The following is a 19,083-nucleotide window of genomic DNA, read 5'->3' on the forward strand; positions in this document are numbered from 1 at the left end:
GTAGTGGTTCTACTCTCTACAGTTGATAAGGATCAGTAGTGGGTCTACTCTCTACAGTTGATAAGGATCAGTAGTGGGTCTACTCTGGACAGTTAGTACGGATCAGTAGTGGGTCTACTCTCTACAGTTGATAAGGATCAGTAGTGGGTCTACTCTCTACAGTTTATAAGGATCGGTAGTGGGTCTACTCTCTACAGTTTATAAGGATCGGTAGTGGGTCTACTCTGGACAGTTGATAAGGATCAGTAGTGGGTCTACTCTCTACAGTTTATAAGGATCGGTAGTGGGTCTACTCTGGACAGTTGATAAGGATCAGTAGTGGGTCTACTCTGGACAGTTGATAAGGATCGGTAGTGGGTCTACTCTGGACAGTTGATAAGGATCAGTAGTGGGTCTACCCTGGACAGTTGATAAGGATCAATAGTGGGTCTACTCTCTACAGTTGGAAGATCAGTAGTGGGTCTACTCTCTACAGTTTATAAGGATCAGCAGTGGGTCTACTCTGGACAGTTGATAAGGATCAGTAGTGGTCTACTCTCTACAGTTTATAAGGATCAGTGGGTCTACTCTCTACAGTTGATAAGGATCAGTAGTGGGTCTACTCTGGACAGTTTATAAGGATCAGTAGTGGGTCTACTCTCTACAGTTGATAAGGATCAGTAGTGGTTCTACTCTGGACAGTTGATAAGGATCGGTAGGGTCTACTCTGGACAGTTGATAAGGATCAGTAGTGGGTCTACTCTGGACAGTTCATAAGGATCAGTTAGTGGGTCTACTCTGGACAGTTTATAAGGATCAGTAGTGGGTCTACTCTCTACAGTTGAAAAGGATCAGTAGTGGGTCTACTCTCTACAGTTTATAAGGAGCAGTAGTGGGTCTACTCTGGACAGTTGATAAGGATCAGTAGTGGTTCTACTCTCTACAGTTGATAAGGATCAGTAGTGGGTCTACTCTGGACAGTTAGTACGGATCAGTAGTGGGTCTACTTCAGCTGATAAGGATCAGTAGTGGGTCTACTCTACAGTTGATAAGGATCAGTAGTGGGTCTACTCTGGACAGTTGATAAGGATCAGTAGGTCTACTCTGGACAGTTTATAAGGATCAGTAGTGGGTCTACTCTGGACAGTTGATAAGATCAGTGCGGGTCTACTCTCTACAGTTTATAAGGATCAGTAGTGTGTCTACTCTGGACAGTTGATAAGGATCAGTAGTGGGTCTACTCTGGACAGTTCATAAGGATCAGTAGTGGGTCTACTCTCTACAGTTGATAAGGATCAGTAGTGGGTCTACTCTCTACAGTTGATAAGGATCAGTAGTGGGTCTACTCTCTACAGTTGATAAGGATCAGTAGTGGGTCTACTCTCTACAGTTTATAAGGAGCAGTAGTGGGTCTACTCTGGACAGTTGATAAGGATCAGTAGTGGTTCTACTCTCTACAGTTGATAAGGATCAGTAGTGGGTCTACTCTCTACAGTTGATAAGGATCAGTAGTGGGTCTACTCTGGACAGTTAGTACGGATCAGTAGTGGGTCTACTCTCTACAGTTGATAAGGATCAGTAGTGGGTCTACTCTGGACAGTTGATAAGGATCAGTAGTGGGTCTACTCTGGACAGTTGATAAGGATCAGTAGTGGGTCTACTCTGGACAGTTGATAAGGATCAGTAGTGGGTCTACTCTCTACAGTTTATAAGGATCAGTAGCGGGTCTACTCTGGACAGTTGATAAGGATCAGTAGTGGGTCTACTCTCTACAGTTTATAAGGATCAGTAGTGGGTCTACTCTGGACAGTTGATAAGGATCAGTAGTGGGTCTACTCTCCACAGTTTATAAGGATCAGTAGTGGGTCTACTCTCCACAGTTTATAAGGATCAGTAGTGGGTCTACTCTCTACAGTTTATAAGGATCGGTAGTGGGTCTACTCTGGACAGTTGATAAGGATCAGTAGTGGGTCTACTCTCTACAATTAATAAGGATCAGTAGTGGTTCTACTCTGGACAGTTGATAAGGATCAGTAGTGGGTCTACTCTGGACAGTTGATAAGGATCAGTAGTGGGTCTACTCTCTACAGTTGATAAGGATCAGTAGTGGGTCTACTCTGGACAGTTATAAGGATCAGTAGTGGGTCTACTCTGGACAGTTGATAAGGATCAGTAGCGGGTCTACTCTGGACAGTTGATAAGGATCAGTAGTGGGTCTACTCTGGACAGACAGTAGTGGGTCTATACAGTTTTTAAGATCAGTAGTGGGTCTACTCTGGACAGTTGATAAGGATCAGTAGTGGGTCTACTCTGGACAGTTGATAAGGATCAGTAGTGGGTCTAATCTGGACAGTTGATAAGGATCAGTAGTGGGTCTACTCTCTACAGTTTATAAGGATCAGTAGTGGGTCTACTCTGGACAGTTGATAAGGATCAGTAGTGGGTCTACTCTGGACAGTTAATCTGGATCAGTAGTGGGTCTACTCTGGACAGTTGATAAGGATCAGTAGTGGGTCTACTCTGGACAGTTGATAAGGATCAGTAGTGGGTCTACTCTCTACAGTTTATAAGGATCAGTAGTGGGTCTACTCTGGACAGTTGATAAGGATCAGTAGTGGGTCTACTCTGGACAGTTGATAAGGATCAGTAGTGGGTCTACTCTGGACAGTTGATAAGGATCAGTAGTGGGTCTACTCTCTACAGTTGATAAGGATCAGTAGCGGGTCTACTCTGGACAGTTAATACGGATCAGTAGTGGGTCTACTCTGGACAGTTGATAAGGATCAGTAGTGGGTCTACTCTGGACATTTGATAAGGATCAGTAGTGGGTCTACTCTGGACAGTTGATAAGGATCAGTAGTGGGTCTACTTTCTACAGTTAATACGGTTCAGTAGTGGGTCTACTCTCTACAGTTTATAAGGATCAGTAGTGGGTCTACTCTGGACAGTTGATAAGGATCAGTAGTGGGTCTACTCTGGACAGTTGATAAGGATCAGTAGTGGGTCTACTCTGGACAGTTGATAAAGATCAGTAGTGGGTCTACTCTGGACAGTTGATAAGGATCAGTAGTGGGTCTACTCTGGACAGTTGATAAAGATCAGTAGTGGGTCTACTCTGGACAGTTGATAAGGATCAGTAGTGGGTCTACTCTGGACAGTTGATAAGGATCAGTAGTGGGTCTACTCTGGACAGTTTATAAGGATCGGTAGTGGGTCTACTCTGGACAGTTGATAAGATCAGTAGTGGGTCTACTCTGGACAGTTGATAAGGATCAGTAGTGGGTCTACTCTGGACAGTTTATAAGGATCGGTAGTGGGTCTACTCTGGACAGTTTATAAGGATCGGTAGTGGGTCTACTCTGGACAGTTGATAAGGATCGGTAGTGGGTCTACTCTGGACAGTTGATAAGGATCAGTAGTGGGTCTACTCTGGACAGTTGATAAGGATCAGTAGTGGGTCTACTCTGGACAGTTGATAAGGATCAGTAGTGGGTCTACTCTCTACAGTTAATAAGGATCAGTAGTGGGTCTACTCTGGACAGTTGATAAGGATCAGTAGTGGGTCTACTCTGGACAGTTGATAAGGATCAGTAGTGGGTCTACTCTGGACAGTTGATAAGGATCAGTAGTGGGTCTACTCTGGACAGTTTATAAGGATCGGTAGTGGGTCTACTCTGGACAGTTGATAAGGATCAGTAGTGGGTCTACTCTGGACAGTTGATAAGGATCAGTAGTGGGTCTACTCTGGACAGTTTATAAGGATCAGTAGTGGGTCTACTCTGGACAGTTGATAAGGATCAGTAGTGGGTCTACTCTGGACAGTTGATAAGGATCAGTAGTGGGTCTACTCTGGACAGTTGATAAGGATCAGTAGTGGGTCTACTCTGGACAGTTGATAAGGATCAGTAGTGGTTCTACTCTCTACAGTTTATAAGGAGCAGTAGTGGGTCTACTCTGGACAGTTGATAAGGATCAGCAGTGGGTCTACTCTCCAGTTAATTAGGATCAGTAGTGGGTCTACTCTCTACAGTTAATAAGGATCAGGGTCTATTGATTCTAATGGTCTATTGATTTACATGTCTCTTGATTGACAGGGTATATTGATTGACATGGTCTATTGATTGACAGGGTCTATTGATTTACATGTCTATTGATTGACAGGGTCCATTGACTGACAGATGTTTCATGTCATGACCTTCCTGGAACACCTATTGAGATGTGTCTCTTGTTGTCATGACTTACCTGGAACACATATTGAGATGTGTCTCTTGTTGTCATGACTTACCTGGAACACCTATTGAGATGTCTCTTGTTGTCATGACTTACCTGGAACACCTATTGAGAGGTGTCTCTTGTTGTCATGACTTACCTGGAACAACTATTGAGATGTGTCTCTTGTTGTCATAACTCACCTGGAACACCAATTGAGATGTGTCTCTTGTTGTCATAACTCACCTGGAACACCAATTGAGATGTTTCATGTCATGACTTACCTGGAACACCTATTGAGATGTGTCTCTTGTTGTCATAACTCACCTGGAACACCAATTGAGATGTTTCATGTCATGACTTACCTGGAACACCTATTGAGATGTGTCTCTTGTTGTCATAACTCACCTGGAACACCAATTGAGATGTGTCTCTTGTTGTCATTACTCACCTGGAACACCTATTGAGATGTGTCTCTTGTTGTCATGACTTACCTGGAACACCTATTGAGATGTGTCTCTTGTTGTCATAACTCACCTGGAACACCAATTGAGATGTTTCATGTCATGACTTACCTGGAACACCTATTGAGATGTGTCTCTTGTTGTCATAACTCACCTGGAACACCAATTGAGATGTGTCTCTTGTTGTCATAACTCACCTGGAACACCAATTGAGATGTGTCTCTTGTTGTCATAACTCACCTGGAACACCTATTGAGATGTGTCTCTTGTTGTCATGACTTACCTGGAACACCTATTGAGATGTGTCTCTTGTTGTCATAACTCACCTGGAACACCAATTGAGATGTTTCATGTCATGACTTACCTGGAACACCTATTGAGATGTGTCTCTTGTTGTCATAACTCACCTGGAACACCAATTGAGATGTGCCTCTAGTTGTGATGACTTACCTGGAACACCTATTGAGATGTGTCTCTTGTTGTCATAACTCACCTGGAACACCAATTGAGATGTGCCTCTTGTTGTCATGACTTACCTGGAACACCAATTGAGATGTGTCTCTTGTTGTCATGACTTACCTGGAACACCAATTGAGATGTGTCTCTTGTTGTCATAACTCACCTGGAACACCAATTGAGATGTTTCTCCTGTTTCCCTGGGTTTATGATCCACAGTATTTCTGAATCCACTGGGTTTATGTAATTGTGAGATCCACATTATTTCTGAATTCACTGGCTGATATATGTTAATTGTACAACTCAACTACTGCATTATTTACCTCGACATACCGAGTGACAAAACATTAAGAACACCTTCCTAATATAGAGTTACACCACCCCCTTCTGCCCTCAGAACAGCCTCAGTGGGTCAGGCCTCAACGTGTCAGGCATGGACTGGAATTGTGTCAAGAGCGTTCCACAGGGATGCTGGCTCATGTCTTCTACGATGCTTCCCACAGTTGTGTCAAGTCGGCTGGATGTCCTTTGGGTGGTGGGCAATTATTGATACACACGGGTCACTGTTGAGGATGAAAAACCCAGCAGCTTTGCAGTTCTTGACACACTCAAACGAGTGCACCTGGCATACTACCATACCCTGTTCAAAGGCATTACATATTTTGTCTTGCCCATTAACCCTCTGAATGGCACACACACACACACACACAATCAATGTCTCAATTGTCAAGGCTTGAAAATCCTTTTTTAACTGGTCTCCTCCTCTTCATCTACACTGATTGAAGTGGATTTAACAGGTGACATTAAATTACTTTCAACTGGACTCACCTGGACAGTCTGTCATGGAAAGAGCAGGTGTTCTTAATGTTTTGTAGACTCAGTGGTTAATGGTGTGATAGTTCTAATGAATGTTTCATACAAAACACACTGATTAAATAAATCTGTACAATTATGTACAAAAATAATACATTGAGAGGTATTTGTTCCAGAATTTAATAAATTTTTTAGTTAACCTTTGTTGAACTTGGTAAGTCAGTTAAGAACAAATTCTTATTTACAATGACGGCCTACCGCGGCCAGGGTCTGTAGTGACGCCTCTAGCACTGAGATGCAGTGCCTTAGACCGCTGTGATACAGCCTGGAATCGAACCAGGGTCTGTAGTGACGCCTCTAGCATTGAGATGCAGTGCCTTAGACCGCTGTGATACAGCCTGGAATCGAACCAGGGTCTGTAGTGACGCCTCTAGCACTGAGATGCAGTGCCTTAGACCGCTGTGATACAGCCTGGAATCGAACCAGGGTCTGTAGTGACGCCTCTAGCATTGAGATGCAGTGCCTTAGACCGCTGCGCCACTTGGGAACCTTTGTCAGGTAGCAGAACACAGTAGAAGGGAAACCAGCAGCAAGACCTTAGCAGCCTGTACAGCACAAAACATGGGTCACATCACCAATGGCACCCTATTCCCTATATAGTGCACTATCTTAGACCAGAGCCCTATGGCACCCTATTCCCTATATACTGCACTACTTTAGACCAGAGCCCTATGGCACCCTATTCCCTATACACTGCACTACTTTAGACCAGAGCCCTATGGCACCCTATTCCCTATATAGTGCACTACTTTAGACCAGAGCCCTATGGCACCCTATTCACTATACACTGCACTATTTTAGACCAGAGCCCTATGGCACCCTATTCCCTATATAGTGCACTACTTTAGACCAGAGCCCTATGGCACCCTATTCCCTATACACTGCACTACTTTAGACCAGAGCCCTATGGGACTCTATTCCCTATACACTGCACTACTTTAGACCAGAGCCCTATGGGACTCTATTCCCTATACACTGCACTACTTTAGATCTGAGCCCTATGGCACCTTATTCCCTATATAGTGCACTACTTTAGACCAGAGCCCTATGGGACTCTATTCCCTATATAGTGCACTACTTTAGACCAGAGCCCTATGGGACTCTATTCCCTATATAGTGCACGACTGTTGACCAGTAGTTTGTCTATCTCTGTTCAACAGTAATTGGGAATATGGTGCCATTTGAGTGTCAACCCATCTCTCAGAGCTGACTGCTGGTGCCGGTTCTCAGGCTGGACCGTGTGAAGGGCAGCAGGTGGTTGTATTTGGGTGTGATGGTGATGACAGCAGCAGCGGTGTAGGGGTCCAAGGCTACGATACGGTGCAGTGCTGAACAGCCCTGATGAAGCTCATCAAGGCTCTGGTCTGTGTTCAGGGTCACATCCATCTGACATGACCCCTCCTCTGGGTACATCTCGTCACCTGGTAAGAGAAGGAGACGCAAACACACACACACACCACACACACACACACACACACACAACACAACACACACACGTTAAACAGTAAAACGATCATCCGGCAGGAAGCATATCAAATCAGATTGACAGTTTGGACTTCAACATGAGAAGAAAACAACCTAAATTCACCGGGAGAATAATATAACTGACAAAAAAAACTATTCAAAACCTAAAGATCTCCTTTTCTCTCAACTGAAGAAGTCAGCTTGGAGACCAAATCTCTCTCCATGAAGTCAAAAGGGCACCAGATGACGTTGATAAAGGGCCATAGATGACGTGGACAAAGGGCCATAGATGACGTGGACAAAGGGCCATAGATGACGTGGATAAAGGGCACTAGATGACGTGGATAAAGGGCACTAGATGACTGATAAAGGGCCATAGATGACGTGGATAAAGGGCCATAGATGACGTGGATAAAGGGCACTAGATGACGTGGATAAAGGGCACTAGATGACGTGGATAAAGGGCACTAGATGACGTGGATAAAGGGCACTAGATGACTGATAAAGGGCCATAGATGACGTGGATAAAGGGCACTAGATGACGTGGATAAAGGGCACTAGATGACGTGGATAAAGGGCACTAGATGACTGATAAAGGGCCATAGATGACGTGGATAAAGGGCACTAGATGACGTGGATAAAGGGCACGAGATGGCGTGGATAAAGGGCACTAGATGACGTGGATAAAGGGCACTAGATGACTGATAAAGGGCCCTAGATGACGTGGATAAAGGGCACTAGATGACGTGGATAAAGGGCACGAGATGACGTGGATAAAGGGCACTAGATGACGTGGATAAAGGGCACTAGATGACGTGGATAAAGGGCACTAGATGACGTGGATAAAGGGCACGAGATGACGTGGATAAAGGGCACTAGATGACGTGGATAAAGGGCACTAGAAGACTGATAAAGGGCACTAGATGACTGATAAAGGGCACTAGATGACGTGGATAAAGGGCACTAGATGACGTGGATAAAGGGCACTAGATGACGTGGATAAAAGGGCACTAGATGACGTGGATAAAGGGCACTAGATGACGTGGATAAAGGGCACTAGATGACGTGGATAAAGGGCACTAGATGACGTGGATAAAGGGCACTAGATGACGTGGATAAAGGGCACTAGATGACGTGGATAAAGGGCACTAGATGACGTGGATAAAGGGCACTAGATGAGCGTGGATAAAGGGCACTAGATGACGTGGATAAAGGGCACTAGATGGCGTGGATAAAGGGGCACTAGATGGCGTGGATAAAGGGCACTAGATGACGTGGATAAAGGGCACTCAGATGGCGTGGATAAAGGGCACTAGATGACGTGGATAAAGGGCACTAGATGACGTGGATAAAGGGCACTAGATGACATGGATAAAGGGCACTAGATGGCGTGGATAAAGGGCACTAGATGACGTGGATAAAGGGCACTAGATGACGTGGATAAAGGGCACTAGATGACGTGGATAAAGGGCACTAGATGACGTGGATAAAGGGCACTAGATGACGTGGATAAAGGGCACTAGATGACGTGGATAAAGGGCACTAGATGACGGGATAAAGGGCACTAGATGACGTGGATAAAGGCACTAGATGACGTGGATAAAGGGCACTAGATGACGTGGATAAAGGGCACTAGATGACGTGGATAAAGGGCACTAGATGACGTGGATAAAGGGCACTAGATGACGTTGATAAAGGGCACTAGATGACGTGGTTAAAGGGCACTAGATGACGTGGTTAAAGGGCACTAGATGACGTGGTTAAAGGGCACTAGATGACGTGGATAAAGGGCACTAGATGACGTGGATAAAGGGCACTAGAGGACGTGGATAAAGGGCACTAGATGACTGATAAAGGGCACTAGATGACTGATAAAGGGCACTAGATGACGTGGATAAAGGGCACTAGATGACGTGGATAAAGGGCACTAGATGACGTGGATAAAGGGCACTAGATGACGTGGATAAAGGGCACTAGATGACGTGGATAAAGGGCACTAGATGACGTGGATAAAGGGCACTAGATGACGTGTATAAAGGGCACTAGATGACGTGGATAAAGGGCACGAGATGACGTGGATAAAGGGCACTAGATGACTGATAAAGGGCACGAGATGACGTGGATAAAGGGCCATAGATGACGTGGGTAAAGGGCACTAGATGACGTGGATAAAGGGCACTAGATGACGTGGATAAAGGGCACTAGATGACGTGGATAAAGGGCACTAGATGACGTGGATAAAGGGCACTAGATGACTGATAAAGGGCACTAGATGACGTGGATAAAGGGCACTAGATGACGTGGATAAAGGGCACTAGATGACGTGGATAAAGGGCACTAGATGACGTGGATAAAGGGCACTAGATGACGTGGATAAAGGGCACTAGATGACGTGGATAAAGGGCACTAGATGACTGATAAAGGGCACAAGATGAAGTGGATAAAAGGCAATAGATGACGTGGATAAAGGGCACTAGATGACGTGGATAAAGGGCACTAGATGACGTGGATAAAGGGCACTAGATGACGTGGATAAAGGGCACAAGATGATGTGGATAAAGGGCACTAGATGACTGATAAAGGGCACTAGAGGACGTGGATAAAGGGCACTAGATGACTGATAAAGGGCACGTTGGAAAGAAAATCGTAATTAATTTGTTGCCAGCAGCACAGTTGCAGTCACCAATGCTCTGGATAACATGAAAACTGCCTAACCAGCTCTGCCAGGGCCAGTAAAATGGTCAGAGTGAGGTATTCTCTCATTTGTGTCTGGAAGATGCTAGCAAGCCAAAGATAGCCAGTTAGCTTGGGAGCTTGACTGCTGTTAGGTCAGAACGCTCGGTTCAACCCTACTCCTTGGCCAGAGCGGCCAGTGTCCAGCTCTGAACTCTCTGAGAGCGGAAGGCCCTGAATTCACCAACGGACAATCAGACAACGCTCTGAATTAAGTCAATGTTTACTCTAACCTGGGAGGAGGGATATGTAGTGATCAGGCCCTTCATGTAAATATAAACTCTAACCTGGGAGGAGTGATATGTAGTAACCAGACCCTTCATGTAAACTCTAACCTGGGAGGAGGGATATGTAGTGACCAGACCCTTCATGTAAATATAAACTCTAACCTGGGAGGAGGGATATGTAGTGATCAGACCCTTCATGTAAATATAAACTCTAACCTGGGAGGAGTGATATGTAGTGATCAGACCCTTCATGTAAATATAAACTCTAACCTGGGAGGAGTGATATGTAGTAACCAGACCCTTCATGTAAACACTAACCTGGGAGGAGTGATATGTAGTAACCAGACCCTTCATGTAAACACTAACCTGGGAGGAGTGATATGTAGTAACCAGACCCTTCATGTAAACACTAACCTGGGAGGAGGGATATGTAGTGATCAGGCCCTTCATGTAAATATAAACTCTAACCTGGGAGGAGGGATATGTAGTAACCAGACCCTTCATGTAAATATAAACTCTAACCTGGGAGGAGTGATATGTAGTGATCAGGCCCTTCATGTAAATATAAACTCTAACCTGGGAGGAGTGATATGTAGTAACCAGACCCTTCATGTAAATATAAACTCTAACCTGGGAGGAGTGATATGTAGTAACCTGACCCTTCATGTAAATATAAACTCTAACCTGGGAGGAGTGATATGTAGTAACCAGACCCTTCATGTAAATATAAACTCTAACCTGGGAGGAGGGATATGTAGTAATCAGACCCTTCATGTGAACACTAACCTGGGAGGAGTGATATGTAGTAACCAGACCCTTAATGTAAATATAAACTCTAACCTGGGAGGAGGGATATGTAGTAACCAGACCCTTCATGTAAACTCTAACCTGGGAGGAGGGATATGTAGTAACCAGACCCTTCATGTGAACACTAACCTGGGAGGAGTGATATGTAGTAACCAGACCCTTCATGTAAACACTAACCTGGGAGGAGGGATATGTAGTAACCAGACCCTTCATGTGAACACTAACCTGGGAGGAGGGATATGTAGTGATCAGGCCCTTCATGTGAACACTAACCTGGGAGGAGGGATATGTAGTGATCAGGCCCTTCATGTAAATATAAACTCTAACCTGGGAGGAGTGATATGTAGTGATCAGGCCCTTCATGTGAACACTAACCTGGGAGGAGTGATATGTAGTAACCAGACGCTTCATGTAAATATAAACTCTAACCTGGGAGGAGTGATATGTAGTAATCAGACCCTTCATGTGAACACTAACCTGGGAGGAGTGATATGTAGTAACCAGACCCTTCATGTGAACTCTAATCTGGGAGGAGGGATATGTAGTAGTCAGACCCTTCATGTAAATATAAACTCTAACCTGGGAGGAGGGATATGTAGTAGTCAGACCCTTCATGTAAATATAAACTCTAACCTGGGAGGAGTGATATGTAGTAACCAGACCCTTCATGTAAATATAAACTCTAACCTGGGAGGAGTGATATGTAGTAATCAGACCCTTCATGTAAATATAAACTCTAACCTGGGAGAAGTGATATGTAGTAATCAGACCCTTCATGTGAACACTAACCTGGGAGGAGTGATATGTAGTAACCAGACCCTTCATGTAAATATAAACTCTAACCTGGGAGGAGGGATATGTAGTAACCAGACCCTTCATGTAAATATAAACTCTAACCTGGGAGGAGGGATATGTAGTGATCAGGCCCTTCATGTAAATATAAACTCTAACCTGGGAGGAGTGATATGTAGTAACCAGACCCTTCATGTGAACACTAACCTGGGAGGAGTGATATGTAGTAACCAGACCCTTCATGTGAACACTAACCTGGGAGGAGTGATATGTAGTAACCAGACCCTTCATGTAAATATAAACTCTAACCTGGGAGGAGGGATATGTAGTGATCAGGCCCTTCATGTAAATATAAACTCTAACCTGGGAGGAGGGATATGTAGTGATCAGGCCCTTCATGTAAATATATAAACTCTAACCTGGGAGGAGTGATATGTAGTAACCAGACCCTTCATGTGAACACTAACCTGGGAGGAGTGATATGTAGTAGCTGTCTGACACCATGCGGACAGGAGCCACTGTTCACAGCCCCCCTCTGAAGCTCTCTGTCTGGAGAAGCTGTGGAGGTTCTGCAGGGGAGGGGAACCTGCACATTCGGCTGAGATCATAGAACTGTGGAGGGGCTATCCACATCTCTCTGGCCTGGTAACTGTGGAGGATCTCTGGGGAGTGGACCACTGAGAGAGGGGGAGGCGAGAGGGAGAGGGAGGAGAGAGAGAGGGGGAGAGAGGGGAGGGGAAGGGAGAGGGAGGAGAGGTGAGGAGAGGTGAGGAGAGAGGGGAGGAGAGAGAGGGAGAGGGGAGGAGAGAGAGGGAGAGGGGAGGAGAGAGAGGGGTTTAGGTTGGACTAAGATCAAATGAACAGTTTAAAACAATATTATGAACTGATAAAGACATTATGAATGAATATAGTCACTTAAACCTTTGAACACAACAATAATATACATGTTCACCTTACTAAGCTATGGTATCACCTTAAAGTGCACAATTTCCTTCTCGTCTTGTAGGGTGTGAGGTGGTGTTTCTTGCAAGCAGCACATGTAGAAGGCCGTGTCATACCTCCTCTGTTTCGCGTACACACCAGTGGGGGTCAGCCAGTTGCCCCATTCATGCAGAGCCCAGATGTTCGGTAGACACTCCAGCTCTCTACACATTCTGATGAAGTTAGAAGGGTTCTCGTTTACCTGCACTCTCCATTTAGCCAATTCACTCTTGTCACGGAGATCAGTTATTCGGGTTAATTCGGGTTGACTGTATCGGTTGTTCTCGATGCTGTTAAATAAAGTACCCTCTTCCTCTTTTGACACGACTAGAAGTACACCGACTCCTCGAACGTTTCCCTCACTGCACAGATTCTCAATGCGACGTCACCTGGAACGGGAGAACCCAGTTTCTTCCTGTCAGTGGCGAAGATGGGAGGTCTCGTCTCCGGCGGCTGTTTCACAAATCCCAGTCCAAAATTCGGTGAGCGCCGAAAAGATTGAAAAAGATCAAGCCATTCGCTTGAGAAATCTGACGGATCCACCAGACCGCCGGGAAAGACATAAGCATTCGGCATGAAACCACTCGTACCGCTTCGTTTCAACAACAACACTTCATAGTCGAAGGCTGACCTGTCAGGCAAGTTGGAGTGCCCACTCATAGCAGGTGCACCGGTTCCTTTATCGACACACCTTGTCAAACTATCTACAGGGAGTTTATGTCTCGTACCAGCAGCTAGTATGACCGTCGCGGCCTCCTTCCAGTGTCTCAGAGCCGTATTCATCTTTTGGTCGTTTTATTCTCTCATTTCCAATAGTGTTATTCTGAAGCAAAGTCCACAACACCAACGTCAAATGTTATTGTGTTGATGTGTCGTCATACGAGCAGGAAGGTCAAGGGAGTAGAAGAAGAACCGTGTTTCCGGTGTCTTCTGTTACGACGCCACCTACTATTGTGGATGACTGATTTTACCATATCTTCTATCAACGCAGTTCGTGATGCTGATTAAAGTGGGTGAAGGTTCGAGTTCAGGAAAGTGATTGATGTTTGTGGTTAGTATTTTTTGCAAAACAGATACTGTAAACTTTTTATAAGATGACAAATGAATTGATTTGTGGGATTGAATTACAATTGAAGGGTAAACTGTTTTATTCACAAACACAACAACTCACTATCTACTTTTCAACTCCGAAGAAGAGAAGAGGTTTTGAAACTGTGTGACACGAATACATCACACAGTAGGCACTATAAGATGAACCGTGTCCCCAGGTTCAACTGGCAGCTGGTGGAGAGATAGAAGACAACAAGGGACAAATGTCTTTTAACTTGTCAAATACAATTTAAACCTTAGATTATATACAAGTGCTTGAACAGCGCAAACATGAGGGGATTTTTAACAATGTCGAGGACAAATAAAAAAGCACAAAAATATGACATCATTTTGGTCTCTTATGTTCTCACTAGTCATGTACAAGAACAGCATATTCTCAGGGTCTCCAATGGCACCCCGTTCCCTAGGGCATAGGGTGTGATTTGAGATGGCACCCCGTTCCCTAGGGCATAGGGTGTGATTTGAGATGGAGCCTCGTTCCCTGGGGCATAGGGTGTGATTTGAGATGGCACCCGTTCCCTAGGGCATAGGGTGTGATTTGAGATGGCACCCGTTCCCTAGGGCATAGGGTGTGATTTGAGATGGCACCCGTTCCCTAGGCATAGGGTGTGATTTGAGATGGCGCCCCGTTCCCTAGGGCATAGGGTGTGATTTGAGATGGTACCCCGTTCCCTAGGGCATAGGGTGTGATTTGAGATGGTACCCCGTTCCCTAGGGCATAGGGTGTGATTTGAGATGGTGCCCCGTTCCCTAGGGCATAGGGTGTGAGTTGAGAAGCAGCCATTGACCTCCTATATCCAGTCAATTAGTTTGGGATCCAGACCATGTAGACGGCTGATGCCAACCTGCTAAGCAGAGCCTCTATGTCTTCAATATAAATTGGCAGTATCCTAAAAGCAAATATGTCCTCCTAAGCAGAGTTTAAACACAGAGGGGCATTAAATAGACAATCTATATTGGCGAAAGTCTCATGGGAGAGAAACAGACAGGATTCCAGCATTATGACACAGTATAGAACGTTCATTATGAGACAGGACAGAACGTTCATTATGAGAAAGGACAGAACATTCATTATGACACAGTACAGAACGTTCATTATGAGAAAGGACAGAACATTCATTATGACACAGTACAGTACCTTCATTATGACACAGTACAGAACATTCATTATGACACAGTACAGAACGTTCATTAAGAGACAGGACAGTACCTTCATTATGACACAGTACAGAACGTTCATTATGACACACAGTACAGAACGTTCATTATGACACAGTACAGAACGTTCATTATGACACAGTACAGAACGTTCATTATGACACAGTACAGAACATTCATTATGACACAGTACAGAACGTTCATTATGACACAGTACAGAACATTCATTATGACACAGTACAGAAGCGTTCATTATGACACAGTACAGAACGTTCATTATGACACAGTACAGTACCTTCATTATGACACAGTACAGAACATTCATTATGAGACCGGACAGAACCTTCATTATGAGACAGGACAGAACCTTCATTATGAGACAGGACAGAACGTTCATTATGACACAGGACAGAACGTTCATTATGAGACAGGACAGAACGTTCATTATGACACAGTACAGAACATTCATTATGAGACCGGACAGAACCTTCATTATGAGACAGGACAGTACCTTCATTATGAGACAGGACATTACCTTCATTATTACACAGTACAGAACGTTCATTATGACACAGTACCGTACCTTCATTATGACACAGTACAGAACCTTAATTTCTAAGTCTGTGTCTCAAATGGCACCCTATTCCCTAAGTAGTGCACTGCTTTTGACTAGGGCCTATGGGGTAGTGCACCACATAAGGTAAAGGGTACCATTTGGGATGCACAATACATTTGTCCACATCAGTCAGTTTAGGCTGTTTATTATCTTCCTCTATTCGTTTTTCTCAGGAGGAACGACCTCCATCAGCAGCTGGAGATGCATGGTGATTGGCCCTGCAGGGGAGGTGAGAGGTTAAAGGTCAGATTGGACCAATCAGGCTAATTAAAAGGTGAATAATAAATAAATAAACTTTAATAAAAGGTTGATAAAGGTGACATCAGCCCAATCACAGCATGATCTATAGGCTCTGTGACCTTCTGAGTTGAACTCCACAATGACTGTAGTTATGTAAAGGGAAGAACTCCACTACCGCTCACTGAGGAATAAAACATTTTGATACATAAAGACCCAAGTTGCAGAAGATAATAGTGCCTGCTTCCAAATGGCACCCTATCCCTATATTATAGTGCACTACCTTTCACCAGGGCCCATAGGGTAGTGCACTACACAGGAATAAGGGGGCCATTTTGGGGGACACAAGTTAGTGTTGTCTTCTGAAAGTGCACTCCAAAGGGAATAGGCGGCCATTTTGAGATAAAGGCTCTCTCTCTCAACACTCGAAAGTCAACAACTCTGAGCAGTGGGTAGTTACTCACTCATGACCCTGTGTGTCCAGCATTGAACCTGCGATGAACGAAGGGGAAGTAGAGCAGCAGACCGCTGAGGATGTAGATGGTACAGTACAGATACTCCAGCTCTGGCTTGTCTATGATCGGTGCTAGGACCAGGTAGCAGGACACGACCACCACCAGCACCGCTATGGGCATGGGACACTGTTGGGGGACAACTGGGACATAACCACCTGTCAGTCTCACAGGTGGGATCTGGGACAGTATTGCTCTCTAAAAACAGGTTACCACCCCATTTGTTGTGGTAACCAGCTGAGGGATGTGACTGGAGAAATGGAACCACACTAAAATGTATCGACAGAGCTATGGATGTAAGGACTGACCATCCACGAGCTCAACATGATAGTTGTAACTATTGTTCTTCCAATAGCCAAGAGATGAACAGGACTTGGATGTATGGCAATGTGAATCTAGTCTTACCTTGACGGGCCTCCTTGAGTTCCTTCCTGTGAAGTGAATTCCGTCATTTGGAAAGACTAGAAAATGAAAAAAAAAAGGACCCTGCATTACCGAACAGTCAAGGCACTTCTGTCATTTGGAAAGAATGTATAAAGTGAAAAGGAGGCCCTGCATTTCACCACTGGGGGCAACAGTGATGGGTCAGGTGTCATAGTTCTCCAACAGGAAGAAGGTTAGGCCACTTGGGTCAGGTCATAGGGTTAGGCCACTGGGGGGCATGTTAGGCCACTGGGGGCAGTAATGTATAAAGATGGGTCAGGTCATATGTTAGGGCCACTGGGGGGCAGTAATGTATAAACTGGGGGCAGTGATAAAGTGATGGGTCAGGTCATAGGTTAGGCCACTGGGGGGCAGTAATGTATAAATGGGTCAGGGTTATGGGTCAGGTCAGGTCTATGTTAGGCCACTGGGGGCAGTAATGGCATGGGTCAATAGGTTAGGCCACTAAAGGTGTATAAAGTGATGGGTCAGGTCCTATGTTAGGCCACTGGGGTAGTAATGTATAAAGTGATGGGTCAGGTTATATGTTAGGCCACTGGGGGCAAAGTGTGATGGGTCAGGGTCATATGTTAGGCCACTGGGGCAGTAATGTATAAAGTGATGGGTCAGGTCATATGAATACTGGGGGCAGTAATGTATAAAGTGATGAAGTCAGGGTTATTAGGCCACTGGGGGCAATAAAGTAGATGGTCAGGTCCACTATGTTAGGCCACTGGGGCAGGTATAAAGTGATGGGTCAGTAATGTATAAAGTGATGGGTCAGGTCCAGGGTTATAGGTTAGGCCACTGGGGGCAGTAATGTATAAAGTGATAGGGTCATAGGTTAGGGCCACTGGGGGGCATGTTAGGCCACTGGGGGCAGTAATGTATAAAGTGATGGGTCAGGTCCAGTATGTTAGGCCACTGGGGGCAGTAATGTATAAAGTGATGGGGTCAGGTCCACTAGTAATGTTAGGCCACTGGGGGGGCAGTAATGTATAAAGTGATGGGGTCAGGTGGTATGATGGGTCAGGTTATAGGTTAGCCACTGGGGGCAGTAATGTATAAAGTGATGGGTCAGGTTATAGATTAGGCCACTGGGGGGCCAGTAAGGTTAGCCACCGGGGGGGGTATAAAGTATTGATGGGTCAGGTCCTGATGGGTTAGGGCCACTGGGGGCAGTAATGTATAAAGTGATGGGTCAGGTTATAGGTTAGCCACTGGGGGGCCAGTAATGTATAAAGTGATGGGTCAGGTTATAGGTTAGGCCACTGGGGGGCCAGTAATGTATAAAGTGATGGGTCAGGTTATAGGTTAGGCCACTGGGGGACAGCAAAGGATAATGCTATAGGTTAGGCCACTGGGGGCAGATGATGGGTCAGGTTATAGGTTAGGCCACTGGGGGGCAGTCATGTATAAAGTGATGGGTCAGGTTATAGGTTAGGCCACTGGGTGGGGGCAGTAATGTATAATGTGATGGGTCAGGTTATAGATTAGGCCATCGGGGGAATGTATAAAGTGATGGGTCATAAAATAAAATGTAAAAGTTGGGTTTGTTATTTGTTTGTTATTGAAAGAATGTAATGTCTTGTTCTTGCTAAGGGAGATATGATGAGCCACACCAATGGCTTCCTCTGTCTATCTCCAGTGATAGGTCGGTTACCCTGGGTGGGGGTCTTACCACAGCATTAATGTATAAAGTGATGGGTCGGGAGACTGCAGTAATGTTAATGTGAGGGTCCGATTCGTATAAAGATGGGTCAGGTTATAGGTCATGGCAGTCATGAAGTAGGCAATGGTTGACCAGCACATGTATAATGCTCACAGACACCAAGGGAATATGTGCCAATGATAATGGCCACGCAACAGGAAGGTTTCTGTGGCGCTGAAGAGGCAATGTTGACCAGCACATAGCTCAGAGATACCAATGATAATGGCCAGGGAAGGTTTCTGTTATAGAGAGAGAGAGAGATATATATATATATAGAGAGAGAGAGAGAGAGTGTTAGTGTGAGATAGAGAGGATTATATAGCACACAGAC

At 45.0% G+C, this 19,083-nt stretch overlaps 1 pseudogene; it reads right to left on the minus strand.

Moving 5' to 3' along the window:
- Window positions 1-6,087: 6,087 nt before the first annotated feature.
- Window positions 6,088-13,870, minus strand: LOC135533778 (acyl-coenzyme A diphosphatase NUDT19-like; annotated as a pseudogene).
- Window positions 13,871-19,083: the final 5,213 nt, after the last annotated feature.

The sequence above is a fragment of the Oncorhynchus masou genome, unplaced genomic scaffold (assembly GCF_036934945.1).
Source record: "Oncorhynchus masou masou isolate Uvic2021 unplaced genomic scaffold, UVic_Omas_1.1 unplaced_scaffold_2653, whole genome shotgun sequence".
NCBI lineage: Eukaryota > Metazoa > Chordata > Actinopteri > Salmoniformes > Salmonidae > Oncorhynchus > Oncorhynchus masou.